An 8,306-nucleotide genomic window follows, 5' to 3' on the forward strand; every position below is an offset into this window, starting at 1 on the left:
CTGCCCCCTGCTGGACCAGATGTACCACTGCATCACACGCTCATTGTCACAAACAGATAATACTTCATTATTATTAAACGGTTGTACTTGATAACCCAGGGATGTGATCCGATCATGTCCACGGCCACTCCTTGTTTAGATAAATAACAGCATGATATTGCTGCCCGAGAACAGTGACGTTTTATTGTCCTGTTCCAAAAATAAATTTTCTGCAGTTGTGTCAGATTCTCATGACACCCTTGTTGTAAACAAAGCCAGCTATAAAACTGCGATCCGCAATGTGTCATGTGTAAAGGAGGCTAATTAGACAGACACTGTGTCACACGTGAACCCAGGCGACCTGGACTGAACAAAGAAGAGTTAATTGTTGAGACTGATTGGAGACAAACACTGAGAGCAGCCCTGTCTGTGAAGGAACAGCTGCAGCCCAGGGCACACTGGATCAGATGCTGCCTCCACATACTATAAGGTTACTGCTGCCTTTCAACTGTCTAAATATTTAATGTAGGCCAACGGCATTCAGCGTTTCCAGGGCTGTGAAGAGAGAGTTTGTTTGTAGATTAAGACCATGTTTGAAGGCTGGAGTCAAATCAGGTGAAGATTTATTCTGTACTCAAGCATTGACCATATAAAATATAAAAAAATGGCTGCTATTGCAGTTTGAAACAATGCAATATGGTCTTATGGCTCCTATTTAAATATGAACATAGGAGGACACATTATACAGTATCATATGCAAATGCAAAACTATTCAAAAGAGTAGTGATTCCAAAGGGCTTTTAACTGTTTCTCCTCGACAGCCAAAGCCCCATGTTCAGGAATAATGACCTTGGACTGGTTCTATGCTTCAGTTGCCGTTGGTATTAATTGTGGATGCACAATGTCCTTAAAACAACCTGGTAAATTGCTCAGCCATGACTGTAATTGTTTATGAGGCTGTAAATTGCTTGGCGGTGGGTGAAACTAATAGCCTTTGCACGTCTAGAGCTAACCTGTGGGCTGTTTTCATTCTTACTGACGGTTTTTCAGTTCAGTAAATGTGAAATAGTTATTTCCTAGGACCAGTACAGACCCATTATGAGGTTATGGAGTCTGCCGGAACATTTCAATGCCGGAACATTTCGGTACAATGCCCTCCTTACAGTTTTTCTCAACCGCTTTGTCTGAAAAAGAGCAAGTACAATTGTCTACAACTGTTCACAAAAGCTCCACGCACATGGCTACATGACAGACATACACACATACATTCATACATACAGTGCATACGTATATACCAACTAAAATGCAGTCATGGTCAGTGTGTGGGATGAGTCTCCAGTCTCTATGAGTCATCAACCAGGTAACAACATAATGTGACGAGCATCAACCAGGTAACAACATAATGTGACTAACACTGGTTGTTTATAAACTGTATAATATATAAATATGACTGGTTGTTTTAAAATGTGCTATGGAACAGACAGCTCAGTGCCAGTGGAATGCCAATTTCTAATTTTGGACCAGCCGCTATTTCCAGCCAGTTATGTTTCAGCAATCTTGTTCCAGCCAATCGCCTTCAGCGAGGCGGGCTTTCCTCCTTGGTTTATGAAACCACTGTCAATCAAACACTTGCTGGAGGCAAGTGTGGGAGTTCAGACAAGAATTGGGGGCGCTGTTTGTCACATTTGAAATGTCACATTTTATGATGTTACCTAATTGCAGCTGTAAGTACCTGGTGTGACTGCATGTGTGTTTAGATTGTCTGCAAGGATGGTCCAGAAGATGAAGGACACATAGCCACACCACATACTTAGAAAAAGTAGCTTCTTTGCTAACATAAGAAGTCTGTATCTAAATTGCAAGCACTTCAAGAAACATCCATTCTGGCATTGTTGAGGAAACTGAAACTGAAAGGTTCCCTAAGCTCCACTCTGGTGGAGATGTCTGGCACCCTGTGAACCCCCAGAGAAGACTGACCGGAGATGAGGCCTGTTTCTTTCAGCACAGGGTATTGTCCTGGGGGGTGTAAAATGGGGGTGTAGCTGTGCAGAAGTCACTCACATCATAGGTCGGTCTGAGGCTTGTCTTGACTGAGGCTTGTCTTGACTGAGGCTTGTCTTGACTGAGGCTTGTCTTGTTGTCTTGACTGATCATGCAGTAACTGATAGCGTCTCACCAGACGGCCCCTGGTGAGCTTAAGGCACAGGGCACAGGGTGGATGCGTGGTTCGGGGCTCTTTTTACCGTCCGTGGAGATCGGGTGATGGTGTTGGATGTTACACGTGACTCTAACTGGGTCAGGATCCAGACGAGATCCAACATGTTGTTGAGACATGACCTCCATCAGCCTTTTGGTGAAAGGGCTTAAACTTGGGGGACAGAATGCTAGCTCGTCCAACAAAGTTCAATGTATTTGTCTCTAATGTATGTGTGGTCATGGGCGGCCCTGTGTGTGTGGTGTACCGTGTTTGTTTTTAAGTCAGCAGTTTTTTTCTTCGGCGGAATATGTAAACATAAACACAGCTTTTAATTTCAGACTGTGTATTTTCTGTGTTTGTGAGCTTAGGTTTTAATCATGGCTTGGCTTTACTTCAACATCTGCCTTCAAAGACGAGATTTAGAAATGTGAGGAAGACCACATCAGGTTTAATTGGTCTGCCACACCACAAGGTGGCAGCATGCAGCCATCCCCAGACTGTAGAGCAGCACAGCACTGCACTGCCAAGATGGTCTTCAAAGGGCCAAAATCGTTCAAAAGATTTGGTGTTGAAAAGAAAAAGAACAGGTCCAGTCTCAAATCAGAGATGAAGATGCTGCAGGGTTTGCACATGGCTGTGGAGAGGGAGTGTGCGTGCCCCAGAACACACTTTGGGCCTGTAAACATGTTACAGCAGGGGAGGGGGGGGCGCAGGAGAGGGGAGAGGGGAGAGGGGAGGGGGGGGAGAGGGAGGGGGGGAGCAGGAGAGGGGAGAGGGGAGAGGGGAGGGGGGGGAGAGGGAGAGGGGAGAGGGGAGGGGGGAGGGGGGGGAGCAGGAGAGGGGAGAGGGGAGGGGGGAGGGGGGAGGGGGGGGAGCAGGAGAGGGGAGAGGGGTGGGGGGGGAGAGGGGAGAGGGAGGGGGGAGGGGGGGGAGCAGGAGAGGGGAGGGGGGGGGGGAGAGGGAGAGGGGAGAGGGGAGGGGGGAGGGGGGGGAGCAGGAGAGGGGAGAGGGGAGAGGGGGGAGAGGGAGAGGGGAGGGGGGGGAGAGGGAGAGGGGAGGGGGGGGAGGGGGGAGAGGGGAGGGGGGGGAGCAGGAGAGGGGAGAGGGGAGAGGGGAGAGGGGGGAGAGGGGAGAGGGGAGAGGGGAGAGGGGAGAGGGGAGAGGGGAGAGGGGGGAGAGGGAGAGGGGAGAGGGGAGGGGGGAGGGGGGGAGCAGGAGAGGGGAGAGGGGAGGGGTGAGGGGGGGGAGCAGGAGAGGGGAGAGGGGAGAGGGGAGGGGGGGGAGAGGGAGAGGGGAGAGGGGAGGGGGGAGGGGGGGGAGCAGGAGAGGGGAGAGGGGAGGGGGGAGGGGGGGGAGCAGGAGAGGGGAGAGGGGTGGGGGGGGAGAGGGGAGGGGGGAGGGGGGGGAGCAGGAGAGGGGAGAGGGGAGGGGGGGGGAGAGGGAGAGGGGAGGGGGGGAGGAGGGAGAGGGGAGGGGGGGGAGGGGGGGAGAGGGGAGGGGGGGGAGCAGGAGAGGGGAGAGGGGAGAGGGGAGAGGGGAGAGGGGAGAGGGGAGAGGGGGGAGAGGGAGGGGGGAGGGGGGGGAGGGGAGAGGGGAGAGGGGAGAGGGGAGGGGGGAGGGGGGGAGCAGGAGAGGGGAGAGGGGAGGGGGGGGAGAGGGAGAGGGGAGCGGGGGGAGAGGGAGAGGGGAGGGAGCAGGAGAGGGGAGAGGGGAGAGGGGAGGGGGGGGAGAGGGAGAGGGGAGAGGGGAGGGGGGAGGGGGGGGAGCAGGAGAGGGGAGAGGGGAGGGGGGGAGAGGGAGAGGGGAGGGGGGGGAGGGGGGAGCAGGAGAGGGGAGAGGGGAGGGGGGAGGGGGGGAGCAGGAGAGGGGAGAGGGGAGAGGGGAGGGGGGGAGAGGGAGAGGGGAGAGGGGAGGGGGGAGGGGGGGGAGCAGGAGAGGGGAGAGGGGAGGGGGGAGGGGGGGGAGCAGGAGAGGGGAAAGGGGAGGGGGGAGGGGGGAGGGGGGGGAGCAGGAGAGGGGAGAGGGGAGAGGGGAGGGGGGAGGGGGGGGAGCAGGAGAGGGGAGAGGGGAGAGGGGAGAGGGGAGGGGGGAGGGGGGGGAGCAGGAGAGGGGAGAGGGGAGAGGGGAGGGGGGGGAGAGGGAGAGGGGAGAGGGGAGAGGGGAGAGGGGAGAGGGGAGAGGGGAGGGGGGGGGAGCAGGAGAGGGGAGGGGGAGGAGGGGAGGGGGGGGGAGCAGGAGAGGGGAGAGGGGAGAGGGGAGGGGGGGGAGCAGGAGAGGGGAGAGGGGAGAGGGGAGAGGGGAGAGGGGAGGGGGGGGGAGAGGGAGAGGGGAGAGGGGGGGGGGGAGCAGGAGAGGGGAGAGGGGAGAGGGGAGAGGGGAGGGGGGGAGAGCAGGAGAGGGGAGAGGGGAGAGGGGAGAGGGGAGGGGGAGAGGGGAGAGGGGAGGGGGGGGAGCAGGAGAGGGGAGAGGGGAGAGGGGAGGGGGGGGGAGCAGGAGAGGGGCGAGGGGAGAGGGGAGAGGGGAGGGGGGGGAGCAGGAGAGGGGAGAGGGGAGAGGGGAGAGGGGGGGGGGGGAGGGAGAGGGGAGAGGGGGGGGGGAGGGGGGAGGGGGGGGAGCAGGAGAGGGGAGAGGGGAGAGGGGAGAGGGGAGAGGGGGGGAGCAGGAGAGGGGAGAGGGGAGAGGGGAGAGGGGAGAGGGGAGAGGGGAGAGGGGAGAGGGGAGAGGGGGGGAGCAGGAGAGGGGAGAGGGGAGAGGAGAGAGGGGAGAGGGGAGAGGGGAGAGGGGAGGGGGGGGGGAACAGGAGAGGGGAGAGGGGAGAGGGGAGAGGGGAGAGGGGAGGGGGGGGGACAGGAGAGGATCCACGGGGGGGGACGTCAGTTTCCATGGCAACCTGAGATCAAGCAGACTGGATATAGGCAAAGTGAGGTCATCAGTCCATTGAGCCCTGCCAGCAGTTTGACAACACTGGTAATGAACTGACTATCCACAACTCCCAAAGAGGGTGCTTATAGTTTGAGCTATTCCACATCCACTGACACCTTACGGAGAGAGAGAGAGAGAGAGAGAGAGAGAGAGAGAGAGAGAGAGAGAGAGAGAGAGAGAGAGAGAGAGAGAGAGAGAGAGAGAGAGAGAGAGAGAGAGAGACAAAGACAAAGAGAGACAGAAAGAGAGAGAAATCAACCATTTTCAACCTCAATGGATGTTAAGCTCTGGTGTGACTGTTTGAAAGCGAGAGGAATCATTATTCATGCTTTGTCAAGCTGCTATTACTCTCTACCCTCACCCCAGATGTCTTAGTTAGAATACGTCAGCTAAATCTCCTGTGCCACTGATTCCCTCTCACGGTAAATGGTCACTGTAGTGTTAACTGGAGCAGAGGGCTGGGTTTAAAACATCCGACACTTCCCCACAAGTCAAATCAATCACTGGGTTTCTTGGGCTTGTTGCGAGGCCTTGTGTAACACAACCCTCGATTTGTCTCGTAAAACAGTACACATGTTGCGGGTCATTGTTGAGCTTCATTTCAAACCACACTGTGGGATTTCTGTTCCATCTCACGATCAGAAGTTTTGAAATGGCTGTTTTGGAAATCTTAACAGTATGTGCAATGACAGTTATTGAACAGAATGTGGTCCTATTCTGAGGAGGAACATGACTGAAGATGATGAAGTGTCACTGTGAAGCCTTTGTCAGTACAACGTTTTAATTGGACAGCAACTCAATAATTTATGATGGAACCTGCTTTCTCGGTAGAGACTTGATGTCCTTGATGTGAAAACAGCAGTGCCTTCTCTCTGGGTAAACAATCTGCATGGATGTTTTGCTGGAGCCCTTGAAAGCCATTTCCATAAGAGAAAAAAAAGGCACTATTGACAGATGATCTCAGTAGGACACTTATTACGAAACCATTTGGAAATGATGAAAGGTTTAAAAGTGTGTTCTAAATCTATACACTTTTATCTGTGCCTTGGTAATTCTAAAGAGCCAGAACAAGTCATTTCCGTAAGGGACAAGAACAAGGATAGACATAGAGACAGGAGAGACAGGGAGAGAGATAGGGATGGAGACAGGGAGAGAGACAGGGAGAGAGATAGGGATGGAGACAGGAGAGAGACAGGGAGAGAGATAGGGATGGAGACAGGGAGAGAGACAGGGAGAGAGACAGGGAGAGAGACAGGGAGAGAGACAGGGAGAGAGACAGAGAGAGAGAGACAGGGAGAGATAAGGGAGAGAGACAGGGACAGAGACAGAGAGAGAGACAGGGAGAGAGACAGAGACAGAGAGAGACAGGGATGGAGACAGAGACAGGGATGGAGACAGAGACAGGGAGAGAGACAGGGAGAGAGACAGGGATGGAGACAGAGACAGGGATGGAGACAGAGACAGGGAGAGAGACAGGGAGAGAGACAGGGATGGAGACAGGAGATAGACAGAGACAGGGAGAGAGAGACTTTTACAAAGACTGACAACGGCGTAAACCAGAGGTAGACACAGACAAAGATAAAGACAGATCAGCCTTCTCTCGGACTATTGGCTAATCACCTCCTTCAGGACTGTAGCCAACCCCTCAAGGTGGTTGCACAGGGGACACATGGCGACACACTTTTCACCTGACAATTGAACGGAAACTATGAGGTAAGGTGAAATAAGGTGAGGCTAGCAACATTTGAGAATTAAGCAGAGTACCAGGGAGGTGGAAATAATTGGGAGATTTTCACCCCAGCGTGCATCGGACCACATACTGTAACACGATTACGCCATGAAGATCATGAGCTCATTGTTTTTGCCTGCAACGAGACAGTCTTTCCTTCAAGACCATTTTCCACAGCATGTGGCCTCCCTAATCCATAACCGATGAATCCATACTGGAACTTAAAGCGTCTTTTGAAAGAATGAAGCGCTGACCTCTTTGAGATCAGCCCCTCCTGTTTGGTCCTTTAAAAAGGCAGCGGCGCCACGCCCGCAGCCTGGCCTGTTTGTTTTGCTTCTCCAGTGGCTGCATGCAGATGGCTGCAGATGGCTGGATGCAGATGGATGGATGCAGATGGCTGGATGCAGATGGATGTGTCTGTGTGCTGCGGGACAAGGGGTCGGCCAGGCAGGGTCAGCACTCTGTTTAGTGTTTTCTACCAGTGGATTATTCTTGAGACAGGCCAGTAATAGCTTCTATGGACAATGAGTAAGTAAGCCCTACGCTGTGCTCCTAAGGTAGACCCCAATCAGCAGCAATGTGGGAGGGAGGGAGGGAGGGAGGGAGGGAGAGAGAGAGAGAGAGAGAGAGAGAGAGAGAGAGAGAGAGAGAGAGAGAGAGAGAGGGAGGGAGGGAGGGGGGAGGGAGAGAGAGAGAGAGAGAGAGAGAGAGAGAGAGAGAGAGAGAGAGAGAGAGAGAGAGAGGGAGGGAGGGAGGGAGGGAGGGAGGGAGAGAGAGAGAGAGAGAGAGAGAGAGAGAGAGAAGAGAGAGAGGAGAGAGAGAGAGAGAGAGGGAGGGAGGGAGGGAGGGAGGGAGGGAGGGAGGAGGTGAGAGAGAGAGAGAGAGAGAGAGAGAGAGAGAGAGAGAGAGAGAGAGAGAGGAGAGGGAGGGAGGAGGGGAGGGAGAGAGAGAGAGAGAGAGAGAGAGAGAGAGAGAGAGAGAGAGAGAGAGAGAGAGAGAGAGAGAGGGAGGGAGGGAGGGAGAGAGAGAGAGAGAGAGAGAGAGATGAGAGAGAGAGATGAGAGAGAGAGAGAGAGAGAGAGAGAGAGAGAAGGAATCTGTGAGAGCGACACAGGGAGAGGAGAGGCAGAAATGGTGGAACAGTCAAATGAGAGAGCATTAAAGTGTGTGATGCAGAGAAGAGAAAGGATAAGAGAAAAGAGAGGAAGAGGGAGAGATAGAAATTAAAGTTACAGTATATAGAGACACAATACATATACATGTATATATGTTCAGAAGAGAGAGAGTAAGATAGAGACAGAAATAGAGATACAGGAACACAGAATGAGAAAAAGATTGAGAGAATCCGAGAAACAGAGATAAAGAAAGAGAGACACAGGGAGGGAGAGAGAGAGAGAGAGAGAGGAGAGAGAGAGAGAGAGATGAGAGAGAGAGAGAGAGAGAGAGAGAGAGAGAGAGAGAGAGAGGAGAGAGAGAGAG

This window comes from Osmerus eperlanus, chromosome 3, assembly GCF_963692335.1.
Source record: "Osmerus eperlanus chromosome 3, fOsmEpe2.1, whole genome shotgun sequence".
Taxonomy (NCBI): domain Eukaryota; kingdom Metazoa; phylum Chordata; class Actinopteri; order Osmeriformes; family Osmeridae; genus Osmerus; species Osmerus eperlanus.